Here is a 12,923-nt window from a genome sequence, read left to right on the forward strand (position 1 = left end):
AGAGAGAGAGAGAGAGGTGGCCGTAATGTTTTGTCCCCTCCTGCGACTTCCAGGCTAGCCAGCCCCTCATTCCAGGTTGTTAACTGAAGATAGTAAACCCACGTTGCTTTAGTTTGAGATGTTCAACTACATCCGAGGTGGTTCAGTTCTTTATTCTTTACTATCCAGACCAGCATACCTGCAGAGGTGATCTGTAGGTTACAGAATTGGAGCTGAAATAGATATCAAGCTCTTGGCCTGTCTTGTTGCCCTCTCATCACCTATGGCTTTAAGTCATACATAGACTGTAGGCCTGGCCTGCACACACCTGGGAAATACTTCTGGTTATATCTTGGCAACTTTGGAATCTTTTCCGATAACAATGTCTTGGCAACCTTTGGTGAAAAACATCAGTGACAGTTTTTTTTATCTTACACAAGATCCCCTCTGGCATGAGGATCAAGTACCTGTGAAATATATCTGATCATTTCTGACAGTATATTGTCTTACATGGAACGTGACAATTCCTCACTCATCATCCCTTCAAAACAGCAGCCAAGATCCATTCTGGTAGCACCATCAATAAGCATAGCACCAGCTACCACAGTGACAGGAGAGTAGGAGAGTAAGAGAGAGAGAGAGAGAGAGAGAGAGATAGTGAAGCACCAGCTACCACAGTGACATGAGAGTAGGAGGGAGAGGGGGGAGAGAGAGAGGAGGGAGAGAGGTCGAAGCACCAGCTACCACAGTGACAGGAGAGTAGGGGGGAGAGGGGGGGGGGGGAGGAGGGAGAGGGCGAAGCACCAGCTACCACAGTGACAGCGGCATGCCCTCCTGTCGATATAGCTGGGCCCGTTCTGATTTGGGATCCAGTTTTGCCTTTTGAATCACAATTAATAAGATTATATGGAGAAGGGGGGAACTGTTCCTAGATCAGCACTACTCTGAGACTTGACCGTGTTTGCCATTTTTGCAAATACTATTTAAACCCAGGTCTTGATATCCAGCGCTAGATGGTGATTATGTCAGGGCAAATACAACTCTGTTCTGTCCACTGGCTTTCACTGAGCTGGCTTTCTCTCCTGTTGAAGATCCATTGCAGCTGTTAGCGAGATCGTTTCCTTCTTCTCATTGTTTACGTTCATTTGTGCTAATGGCTATTTGGCTATTTATGTGGCCTGAAAATGATCCCAATGGCTTCTGGGAAGGAGACATATGGGACCACATGGCTTGGCTGTCAGAATCACGTGTGTGTGTGTGTGTGTGTGTGTGTGCGTGTGTGTGTGTGTGTGTGTGTTATGCAAGGTTTTCCTTAAACTGTTTCCTCTGTCTTAACTAGAAAGCTTAATCGATCTCCATTTCCCCTGTACATTTCCCATGTATTTCTCCTGTACTGTACATATTTCAATAGCTTTAGCTTTCACACATTAGACACCCCATCAATCCACTCTTACTGATGAGAGAGAAAGAGTACATGAGAAGACCACTGTGACTGACCCAAAGCTTTGACTATGTACAGACTCAGTGAGCATAGTCTTGCTATTGAGAAAGGCCGCCGTAGGCAGACCTGGCTCTCAAGAGAAGACAGGTTATGTGCTCACTGCCCATAACCTCCTGCCAAATGTATGACCATATTAGAGACACATATTGCCCTCAGATTACACAGACCCACAAAGAATTCGAAAATTAACCCAATGTGTGCCATCACAGCAGCAATATTTGTGACCTGTTGCCACAAGAAAGGGGCAACCAGTGATGAACAAACACCATTGTAAATAGAACCCATATTTATGTTGACTTATTTTCCCTTTTGTTCTTTAACTATTTGCACATAATATGACATTTGAAATGTCTTTATTCTTTTAGAACTTGTGTAAGTGTAATGTTTACTGTCAATTTGCATTGTTGATTTCACTTTGGTTTATTATCTACTTCACTTGTTTTGGAAATGTGAACGTGTTTCCCATGCCAATAAAGCCCTTATATTGAAATTGAGTATACTTTTTTTACCTTACAGCAAGGCAGGGGTAGTTTGGTCTGTCTGTTTGGCCAACTCCTGTGGTCATAGTGTGTTGGCAAGACAACACAAAGAAATCTGGTACCAGGCTACCTCACAGCAGAAGGAATCCAATACAGTTGGAGTCAAATCCATCTTAGAAATATGAGTCATGAATTGAACCCCTCCTGTGGAGAACGGCCGTGTCTAATCCATCTGACAGAGATGGAAGGAGAGAGCTTATCTTACAACGTAACTTAACTCAAGTAGGCTCAACACTCCCTGTCAGGGTGGATACGAATGAGATGTGGAAAAAATTGTCCCACAGGGTCGAGTGAGAGATCTAGAGATGTTTAGGCTATGCCTCATGTTCTCTCTCTCTCTCTGTATCCCACTATCTCTCTCGCTCTCTCCTTACCCCACTCTCTTGCTACTTTCCTGTCTTACACTCTCTCTTTTTTACCTCTCTCTTTTCTTCACTCTCTCAATACTCTCATCTTTCCTCTCTCTCTCTCTCTCTCTCTCTCTCTCTCTCTCTCTCTCTCTCTCTCTCTCGTTACCCCACTCTCTTCCCCATCTGTCCCTTGCCTCAAACTGAATTCTTCCACTGATCTATGTTCCTTCAGTCTGAGACTGCCATCGTTGAAGTCATTTGTGGTGATGTCAAAATGAGGGGTGTTGTACAAAACAAAGACAATGACACATTTTCAAACGCCTCTGTCCCCACGTGTGTTCTGACTCTGCTCTGGCCCAACCCATTGGTTTCTGGGACCAATCAGACTGTCTGGAATGGATTTCCATTCTATAAATCGTCTGGGAGGTATTCAGATCCAGACTCATTGCGGAGAAAAAACTAACATCAGTGGGCGTGGCGTTTGGCCGGAGCAAAGAGTCTGTGTAGACAGGCAAGCCTTTTCCCTCTCTCTCTTTACTTCATCCTCTCCATACTCTACTTTTTCTTCCCCCTCTCCTTTTTCTCTCTTCCTCTGCTCTGAACTGATATACACGGACTACCATGGCAAAGGGATCCTACTCATCTGTGCACAGGGCACTATCGCTTTCAAGGAGGGCATCTCGTCTTTAGCAATGAGAGTACAGAGAGGTTTGCAGGCAGGCAGGCCAGGGAGAGAGGCTGGAGAGGCCATACCTCACACCTCCTGTTGTGAGTGGCCATAGTTTTTCATGTGTGGACAGCAGGGGTGGTAGGGGTCAGGGTTGGGGGGGGGGGGGGGGGGGGGGGGGGGGGGGGGGGTGAGCAGGTGGAGGGGAAACTGCGTTCCGATTGGCTGATGAGGCACACGTTGCCAGGGTGTGACAGGGTGTGATTGGCAGTCGCTGGCTGATGGCGCTGACAGATGGTTAAATGCTACACTTGCTTTGGATTGAGGGACGAGAGAGGGAGAGGGAGAAGGAGAGCGAGGGAAAGAGAGGGTGAAAGAGGGATGAGGGAGAGAAGGAGAGAGAGGGACAGAGGGGGAGATGTGAATACGTCACCCTGTACTCCAAAAAAAGCTCCTGTGTTGCTGTCTGCAGAGAGGGAAGACTCCTGAGTGGCACGGAGATGCACTTCATTCTTCAAATTGTCCAAAATGTCAGTGGAACATTGGATTTCACTGTTGTTTTGACTGTGGAATTTCATCAGAAAAAAAAGATGGCTTTTTAATCTGTCACAGGAACAGCTCAGCCAATGAAAATGGAGAATTGATTCTCCACAAGGGTACACTAGTAAAGCTATAAATACATTTTACAACAGAACAGGAAAATTGCTTGTCAGACAGCTGTTCTAGCAATTCTCCCTTTATGTTATAGCCAAAACAATTCACTGTCTGCCAAAGATTCTCCGGGTGTAGATCTGAAAGCATTGGAGAGGTATGAGCAAATACCTAAATCGGAACTGTCCTGTCAGAAGCCAAGTTGGATCTGCAATAATACTGCTTATACCTGTCCAATTCTTTCTGATCTAGTGCTAAATCCAGGAGGAAGGGGTTAGGTTTTGTTTTTGGGCAGGGCTGTAGTGTCGTCGACCTGATAGTGGAGCGAAGAATTGACCTATTGACCTGGAAGTGATCCCTAAGGCCACCCACTATAAGTCTGTTAGTTAGTTTTAGACATTCTCTGTCTCTCCCATCTACAGTTTCTAGGGGGCTCCTGTGTCAGTCTGCAGAAGGTCCAACCACCTTAGACACACACATGCAGAGCTCAATGCTCACCTCACAATGCAAAGCGCAGAGGAGCATTCGATACAGTGGATAAGTACTGACGAACCGTTTGAAAAACATTAGCTGTATTATGAGCTAGCTTCGTGCTCAGAAACAACACTCTACTCAGAGACATTATCTAGCAACTGAAAAACATTAGCTGTATTATGAGCTAGCTTCGTGCTCAGAAACACCAGCTGAATAAACAACGCTCTACTCAGAGACATTATCTAGCAACTGAAAAACATTAGCCGTAGGAATGTGTTGTATTCATGCATTACAGTTGTAAGTGTTGGTCCATTGAGAATCAATCAATTAGGTGTTTTTCTGTTTTGGTTGATATTTTGTCTGGTTGAAATCAGACTATTTTTCTCTTAAATTGACGTTAAAGTGAGCTTGCTACTTACTACTGTATGGTTACAATGATTGATAGTTATAATGAAGGCAATGATGGGTATAGATTAAGGTAAATCCATTGTTTATAACCTTAACTTCCTGTTTAAAGAAATGTTTTACTTAATTATTGCAACAGGTGTCAGTGTATTTCCATAGTACTCTAGGGAACAATTCCTCACTTCCACTGGTAGTCAGTGTCAAACACTCATTTAGGTTATTCCACTGTGTGTTTTAGCAGGAAGGCACACACACACACACACACACACACCGAACAGCAGGAATGAACACACACATGCACACACACACACACACACACACACACACACACACACACACACACACACACACACACACACACACACACACACACACCGAACAGCAGGAATGAACACACACATGCACACACACACACACACACACACACACACACACACACACACACACACACACACACACACGTATGATCATTTTAGCAGGAATGCTCTTAGTGGTGAAACACAGTTATGGTACAGCTGTCTTCGACCAGAAGATTCCATTTGACCTGTGTGTTTCTCTGTGACCCTGATATCCTATGTTACACCTTCCTAATAGCTGGTGGCTGAAATAAGAGCTATGGTGCGTGTGTGTGTGTGTGAGAGTGTGAGTGTGAGTGTGAGTGTGAGTGTGAGTGTGAGTGTGAGTGTGAGTGTGTGTGAGAGAGAGAGAGAGAGAGAGAGAGAGAGAGAGAGAGAGAGAGAGAGAGAGAGAGGATTTGTGTTTGCTACCATGTGACTCAACATGTATTTGACAGAGGACAGAGGGGATGTGATGCTTGTAGTGTGTGTTACCCTAACGTAACTGTTTTTATATTACTTAATAAAACCCCACATTTAACCTATAACATACCTTTCCACCTTTTAAAAACGTCAGGTGGAATGTGCCAATCGCTGCCATTATACTTAGACCACACACACACACACACACACACACACACTACTACAGCTACCACCCATCAGCCTCATGGAGCTCCAGTCCTCAGGATCCTACCCATGTGTCTGTGGCCAGGATTCCTCACCCGTTCCTGGGCAGCTATAAATCAGAGGCTCCCTCAGCTGTGCCATATACCATGTATTTGATCCCCTGGAGCTGCAAACTCAGGCTCAATCTAGCTGACCCAGACCCCCCGGACTCGTCCATACATACTTTGACCCCCCCCCCCCACCCTAACAAACATGTAGACCACATGATGAGTAATCTAGCTGACCCATCCATCCATAACTCACCCTCCCTCACCTCAGTGATCATGACAACCACGTGAGGAGTAAGCAGTCGAGCGTTATGTGATGGATCTGTTGAAAACGTTCATTAGGGTTGTGGAACGTGATTGACTGGTTGTTCCGTATTGGGAAAAGTCAAGGGGCACGGTTAGGGTTGATGGACTTGACAACCTGATCTGTGTCTTCTTCGTGAGATTGGGGGTTTGGGTGGGTGCGTCACAGGAGGTTGTCAGCACCTTAATTGGGGAGGACAGGCTCGTGGTAATGGCTGGAGCGGAATAGGTGGATTGGTATGAAATACATGGTTTCCATTCGCTAATTTCCAGACATTATTATAAGCCGTCCTCCCCTCAGCAGCCTCCACTGGTGTGCGTTCGGGTGAGACAAAGACAGCGTAGCGGCGTACACCCGTGTCAGAGAGCTGGTCATCATCCTAAATGCGTTATTCTTTATTATATGAATTATCAACAGGCAGGTGATTGTATTTACATGTTAGTCATTTAGCAGACATTCTTATCCAGAGCGACTTACAGTAGTGAGTGGATACATTTTCCTCCTGGTCCCCTGTGGGAATCAAACCCACAACCCTGACATTGCAAGCACCCTGCTCTACTAACTGAGCCACTAGGGACCATTTTATCCCGTACTCTTTGCTTTTTCTTGCATTCTAATGCTCCGTTCAGTTGACCTTTATTTAGGAACAGTGGGTTAACTGCAGGCTACCTGCCATTTATGGCTGCAGTTTTTAATAATATAATAATAATATAATAATAATATAATAACTATCCAAAGCAACTTAAAGTTGTAGTCATGCATGTATACATTACGTATGGGTGGCCCCACCCGGAAACAAACCCATGACCCCTGTGTTGCAACACAGAGACATGATAGACAGACACGACAGAGACATGATAGACAGACACGACAGAGACATGATAGACAGACACGACAGAGACATGATAGACCCTGTTCCTGGAGAGCTACCTTCCTGTAGGTTTTCGATCCAGCCCTAATATAGCACACCTGATTCTAATTATTAGCTGGTTGATAAACTGAATCAGGTTAGTTACAACGGGGGTTGTAGTGAAAACCTGCAGGAGGGTAACTTCCTGAGAAAAGGCTTGGAGACCCCAGGTTTATAGATTCATCAGAAAGAGAATGGTGCCCTCATATGGTTAAATCCTATCTCCACAGGGACTCCTGGAGCCACAGAGCAAAGCATTTAGTGCCATCTAGTGGGATTAAATTAGACTAGGTGATGGTATGGTGGGGTTGCTTTGATTAAGGAGCTTAATTGATCATCTGTCAATTTCATTTATTTTAAAGTGAACAGGTTTGTAGGGCATATGCATTCATTCTGCTTGTCAATTTTGCTTGTCACTTTTTTATATTAATGATGATTATTGTGATATTAATGTTGTACTTTTTAGGCAAACGTTCGTCCTCTGCAGGCACATTTCTTGGTAACTCAATATAAAAGTTTTATATTGCGCAATCAAATGGATGCTCCCTGAATGATATTTACGGTCAGCGAGGTGGGGAGTTTACCTGTAGGTCACAGGCGTCACCTTGTAGTCTGCTGTCCTGAGAGAAACTCGGTGGAAAGAACCGTGTTGCACGGTGCACTGAATTTAGGGCCTAACATTTTGGCCCAGTCATGTCCTGTTCCGGACTTTTAAAATAAATTGGAGATAGGCTCACTAAAAGCAGTGTGTTCTCTCTCTCCCCCGGATGGGCCGCCCCGAGCTAAACTGCAACAGATGGAGGGGATGTAAATATGTTGCATTGGCACCTCACAGGGAATAGGATGCCTGGGAGTTTAGGTAAAATGCTTATCTCTATGAGAGCTGGAAACCAATGCGCAAAAGTGGCGAGATGTCACCAAATGAACTATCCGCATGTAAATAAAGTAGGACTACAGTTGATTGATTCGAGGTTTGGCCCAATCATAATTTGTATTAATGCATAATAAGGATATATTAACAGGATATTAGACCTAGTCGTCCGAAGTGGGTAGTGTTTCAAATATCGATCGAATTTGATTTAGATCTTTATGTTGAGTTTTGAGAATTACAGTGTTGACAAACATGAGGTAGAATGATGCTATCTGGTGACTAAAAGGCAGAAAACAACTTGTACATTTTTTCTTCAAATAGATGAAAAAGTTGGAGAAAAGTTAATTGATTTAAATAGCCTATATTGTCCGCATTTGCTAACGTTGTTAAGTCTGTGTCGTAGGCTTCTTATTAATTATGTTTAGTCTTCTTCTTTGTTATAATAGCATAGGCTATGCATTTTACACAACAGACTATATCAAACATTATCCAAACATGCTATGAAACTTTACAACTTAATTAAAGTTAATGTAGGCCTATTAATTTACTTTCATTAATTTGCTTGTGGACATTTATCTGATTCTGAATAGCCTAGGAAAATTGATTAAACAAAATATCTTCATGAAACCCATTTGAAGATGCCATAGTATTCCTTCGATGTCAAATTCAAACACACAACCTATACGATGTTGTGAACATTCTTTTTTGGGTGCAAAAATAGATAGATGAAGTAGGCCTCTGTAGTTGCTACAAAATCATTACTACGTTGTCAGTAAACATACAGTTTTAACACCTAATAATTCATAAAGCCGGTCGAAATATTTTGTTAATGAAATGGGTTCTTTGTCAAAAATAATAATAACAACAATAGGTAGAAGAATAGAAAGAAACTATTTATTCAAGCAAATTATGAGCATACCTGCAGCTGTTTTTAATATGTGTGCAAAGAAAACGTTGTGGGAAAGAAATCTCTCATTACGGTCATTGGCGTGTGTTGATATATCCATTTAGGATAGGCTTTGTGTTGTTAAACCTGTTGCTAAATGTTTCCTATTATAAATGTACCTTAGGGTAAAATATTAATATAATTCTCAATATAATTGTCAGTGTGCGAGTGCGTGTGTGTGTGTGCGCGCGCGCCTACCAAGGCGAATAGATGTGGATGACATTTTATTTAAGCCGTGTTACGGGCAGTATGAGAAAGCCGAGTTGAACATATCACCAAACAATTATTTTCATATATGTTATAAAGGTAATGCACCTTTAAAAATACTATATTTAACCGACCCGATATTCCAGCTTCTATCTAAAATATCTGTTGTGTTTTAGACATTTTTGTTTTTGTTTTATGTATTTAGACGTCTTATCATTCACATTATATTACCTTGCAACAGCCAAGTAATTTAAATATCATTTATTTTAAACCTATAAAATATACATATTTTCTAAATACTGTATTTTTTTGTCATAGTGGAATCCTAGTAGAGTTGACCCTCCAAATGGCCCCCATCTCCCCCAATACATCTGGTGGTAAATAAAAAACCAGGTGGACTGGGGGACCAGCTCAGGGAAGGGCCGAGGGTAGTGGTATAGTGATCAACTTGGCGTTAACAACATTGGACTTACATAGGGAAAGGGGCACTCACATACAGGGACTCACAGGGCAGTGTGTTGGACTATAGAGACAGTGCACTCTCATACAGGGACTCACAGGGCAGTGTGTTGGACTATAGCGTCAGTGCACTCTCATACAGGGACTCACAGGGCAGTGTGTTGGACTATAGAGACAGTGCACTCTCATACAGGGACTCACAGGGCAGTGTGTTGGACTATAGCGTCAGTGCACTCTCATACAGGGACTCACAGGGCAGTGTGTTGAACTATAGTGTCAGTGCACTCTCAAGGGCAGGGGTGTAGTGGTGGAGTTAACTTTAACTACATAGGAAAGGGTTGGGGTGGTGGAGTTGGTGTACAGTTAGTCACAGTGCTAGTAGAGAGACGGGCAGTAAGCAAGTCTCATGCATCCTCAGCCACTAGACGTAGGTCATAACGTAACTACAGTAGCTGCTAGTGGGGTGTAACATAGAGAGGACTCCTACAGTGCAACCGCTGCTCCAGGTTGGTGTGACTTTTCTGTTCCTCCGGGGGTGTTTCTGAGACTGGAGATGGCTCTGTTGAGTAAGGAGTATAGGAGTATAGGGTCAAGGCTGTGTTGTACAGATTGATAGCTCTCTGTAGGCTCGCTGTGTTGTACAGATTGATAGCTCTCTGTAGGCTCGCTGTGTTGTACAGATTGATAGTTCTCTGTAGGCTCGTTGTGTTGTACAGATTGATAGCTCTCTGTAGGCTCGCTGTGTTGTACAGATTGATAGCTCTCTGTAGGCTCGCTGTGTTTTACAGATTGATAGCTCTCTGTAGGCTCGCTGTGTTGTACAGATTGATAGCTCTCTGTAGGCTTGCTGTGTTGTACAGATTGATAGCTCTCTGTAGGCTCGCTGTGTTGTACAGATTGATAGCTCTCTGTAGGCTTGCTGTGTTGTACAGATTGATGGCTCTCTGTGTTGTGCAGGGGTGTGTAGTGGTGGGTTGTAGCGCCCAGCCACCTATAGAGCCATTGGCGTCAGCTAATGAGGATCTTAAAACATCAAATCCAAAAATCGAATTGATATCTCTCTGTAGGCTTGTTGTGTTTGGGCAGTGGTTCTACATCTGCTCTGCATTGCTTGGTCTTTGGGGTTTTAGGCTGGGTTTCGGTATAAGCATTTTGACACATCTGCTGTTGTAAAAAGGGCTTTATAAATACATTTGATTTGAATTGGTTGGGGAAAGCATGGGCCGTCTTGTTCCACACACTTTTCACTTTTGAACTGTGCTCCCTAAATTGCTTCACTCACTCGGCACCTTAGGGTCCAGTTAAGTAGTATATTTCCTCTCATAAAGCTAGCGGGACTTGGCCTATTTGGTGTGTAGAACTTTATGCTGAAGGGTTCTCTTTGATGTCTTCAGAAGTCTTCTAGGTTCTAAGTGTTGTGTGGAAGGAACAATGGATCTCTACTTGAATGGGACTGGTTGAGTAACCCTGCTTATGTCCAAACAATATGGAATTATATCTGAATATTGGACTTGGTTTACTATGTCTGATGACTTACTGGTAGACACTGGGGTTTTTGGGATTTGTTGGAAAGTGGGAGTGCTTTTGAGTTTGTTTCAGATAGGTTTCGACTTTATTTTGCTAGTTTGACTTTGGTCCACAAATGTTCAAATCATTTTGTTCAGATTTATTTATCAAATGATGTCATTGGTGTCCTTTTTAATTATTCACTGAATCAACATGAAGCTTTATCCCTGGCATTTGTTATTGCACTAATAATATAAGATCATTATTTTATTTGTTTGGACATACGATTAATTCATATCATATCTCCTTCTCCCTAAGTCTGTTCAATTGACTATTTCAGTTCTTACATATTCATTCAAGTTCAAGTGCGTGTCAATATTTTCAGCAGGAACACTTGGCTTAAAGACAAAATCTTTCAGCGTGAGACTAAAATGTAGTGTCAATAATATATTGAGCTAATTAATATATACTGTTTCTATTCATTTAAAAGATGTATGTGCTATATCCATACTATGTTCCTAGAAAAGCAATCCCCAACATGCAGGCTACGTATAGTACGTCCGTGTAATGCGCCATACATGCGCACACTCCGTACATATAGCCATACACATATACTGTATTTACTAGCAATGTACCATATATGAACGTAGTGTAAGTTACAGAGTCCATTATGGAGACATGCTACACGGCGAAGCTACTCTGTCCTCATTTGTTAAAGGAGTCAACACTCATTGGGCTTTGAGACAGTCACATAACAGAAAAGGGTGGTAATGGTTAGTACAGTCATCTATCAGGCTGCAGAGGAGAGGGGGACTGTGTGTTTGAATGTTGGTGAGAAGTCTGATCATGACAAATTGGTTATACACACAGAGGAGAGGGAACCAGCTGCTCCAAACAGTGTCTTGTGTTGCATGAGAGGAAAGAGGGAACAAGGGAGAGAGAGAAGGAAAAGTCGGGAGCCTAGATAGAGGGACTTACTTTTGCTGGATTGTGTTTGTTTTTGTTCATTTAGAATGATTCATTAAGAATTTGTTTGAATTTGTGAGTAGCATTTTTGTGTACAGTATCTTTTACACAACAATATGCAATTTTGCTAGTAACACATTTGCTTGAAGCGTTGTTTCGGACAAATAATTAGTGTTTTATAATAAATAAATACATTAAAATAATTAGTGTTTCATAATAAATACATACATGAAATAATTTGTGTTTCATAATACATAAATACATTAAAATAATTAGTGTTTCATAATAAATAAATACATTAAAATAATTGTTGTTTCATAATACATAAACTGTTCCTTGTGTAAATGTAAGTTATTGAATGAAGTAGAACCCAACAGTATGCGTGGGAAACAATAATAATCAACCAATTTGAATGCCCTTGTTCCTAGCATGTTTTTGCCCAAAACATACACTATTATAATTATACTTATAACATACACTGTGTAGAAAACATTAAGAACACAGTCCTAATATTGAGTTGCACCCCATTCATTTTGCGCTCAGACCAGCCTCAATTTGTCCGAGCATGGAGTCTACAAGGTGTCAAAAGCGTTCCACAGGGAACATGGAAAAAGCAGGTGTTCCTAATGTTTTGAAACACACAGTGTATACAGTAAGTATAAGTTAAATACATATAACTTAAGTATATGTTAACAAATGTGGACATATACTTAAATAAAATACATAATTAAAAAATATACTTTTATATAAACTTTATAAAATGTATAATATTTGTGTCCTCGCAGCAGCACAAATACAAATATGTCTATTTTTAATTTATTTAAATTACTGCACATTTTCTATGAATAAAATTGTAAACGGAAAAAATGGCAAATAAATTATTATTAGCTTAATTGTTTTCTGTTAGTAAAAGTTAGACTGCAATATGGTCTCTCAGCATGTTTAGAGAAACAACCCAATTCAAATGAATAACAAAATAGTGACTATATTGTTGTTTTTGAACACATACACTTTATGGCAATTTGACATCCTTAACATTATTAGTATGCTGTTTCTTTAAATGACTGCTTATATGAACTACATTTCCAACGTTTAACATATTATCACGTTACCATATACGTACAGATGTAGGATATTGATTTGATCACTTTTTTTTTTTTTTTTTTACCCCTTTTTCTC

General features: G+C 41.6%; 1 protein-coding gene across 2 annotated transcripts in view; it reads left to right on the top strand.

Moving 5' to 3' along the window:
- Nucleotides 1–12,923, top strand: part of rbm20 (RNA binding motif protein 20) — a 69,244-nt gene that overhangs the window by 23,561 nt on the left and 32,760 nt on the right. Inside the window, exon 1 of one of the 2 annotated variants that reach the window (XM_090204382.1) lies at nucleotides 9,410–9,778. The exons of the other annotated variant lie outside the window; for it this stretch is intronic. The gene's annotated coding sequence lies outside the window, so the exon portion shown is untranslated. Of the gene's footprint in view, nucleotides 1–9,409; nucleotides 9,779–12,923 lie in introns of those variants that run through there. 2 annotated transcript variants of the gene reach the window in all.

This window comes from Oncorhynchus mykiss, chromosome 17 (genome assembly GCF_057628025.1).
Source record: "Oncorhynchus mykiss isolate SJ-2025 chromosome 17, ASM5762802v1, whole genome shotgun sequence".
NCBI lineage: Eukaryota > Metazoa > Chordata > Actinopteri > Salmoniformes > Salmonidae > Oncorhynchus > Oncorhynchus mykiss.